This window comes from Cyprinodon variegatus, unplaced genomic scaffold, assembly GCF_000732505.1.
Source record: "Cyprinodon variegatus isolate N-32 unplaced genomic scaffold, C_variegatus-1.0 Scaffold1840, whole genome shotgun sequence".
NCBI classification, from domain to species: domain Eukaryota; kingdom Metazoa; phylum Chordata; class Actinopteri; order Cyprinodontiformes; family Cyprinodontidae; genus Cyprinodon; species Cyprinodon variegatus.
In genome coordinates, this window is record NW_015152293.1 from 69720 (window position 1) to 70365 (window position 646).

General features: G+C 61.3%; 1 protein-coding gene across 1 annotated transcript in view; it reads left to right on the forward strand.

The window, feature by feature from the left end:
• The window catches only part of LOC107104673 (calcium/calmodulin-dependent 3',5'-cyclic nucleotide phosphodiesterase 1A-like), a 43051-nt gene that overhangs the window by 35076 nt on the left and 7329 nt on the right, over positions 1–646 (forward strand). The gene's annotated exons all lie outside the window — the stretch shown is intronic.

Here is a 646-nt window from a genome sequence, read left to right on the forward strand (position 1 = left end):
TAGCAACAGGCAGGGGAGGGGCAGCACTACATGCTTCCTTTGAATGATCAGCAACAGGCAGGGGAGGGGCAGCACTGCATGCTTCCTTTGAATGATCAGCAACAGGCAGGGGAGGGGCAGCACTGCATGCTTCCTTTGAATGATCAGCAACAGGCAGAGGAGGGGCTCCTAATGATCATCAACCGGCAGGCTTCCTGGCTGACATGGGAGGTCGTCCCATCTGAAGGAATCGGAGTTTGGTGCCATGGTCCAACATACGGTCCTGCAGGCTACTGGACCGGAACCAGGATGCTGGACCGGGACCAGACTGCTGGACTGGGACCAGGATGCTGGACCGGGACCAGGCCGCTGGACAAGGACCAGGACGCTGGACGGGGACCGGGCTACTGGACCGGGACCAGGATGCTGGACTATGACCAGGCTACTGGACAAGGACCAGGATGCTGGACCGGGACCAGGCTACTGGACCGGGACCAGGATGCTGGACCTGAACCAGGCTACTGGACCGGGACCAGGATGCAGGACCGGAACCAGGATGCTGGACCGGGACAAGGCTACTGGACCGGGACCAGACTGCTGGACCGGAACCAGGATGCTGGACCGGGACCAGACTGCTGGACCGGAACCAGGATGCTGGACCATGACC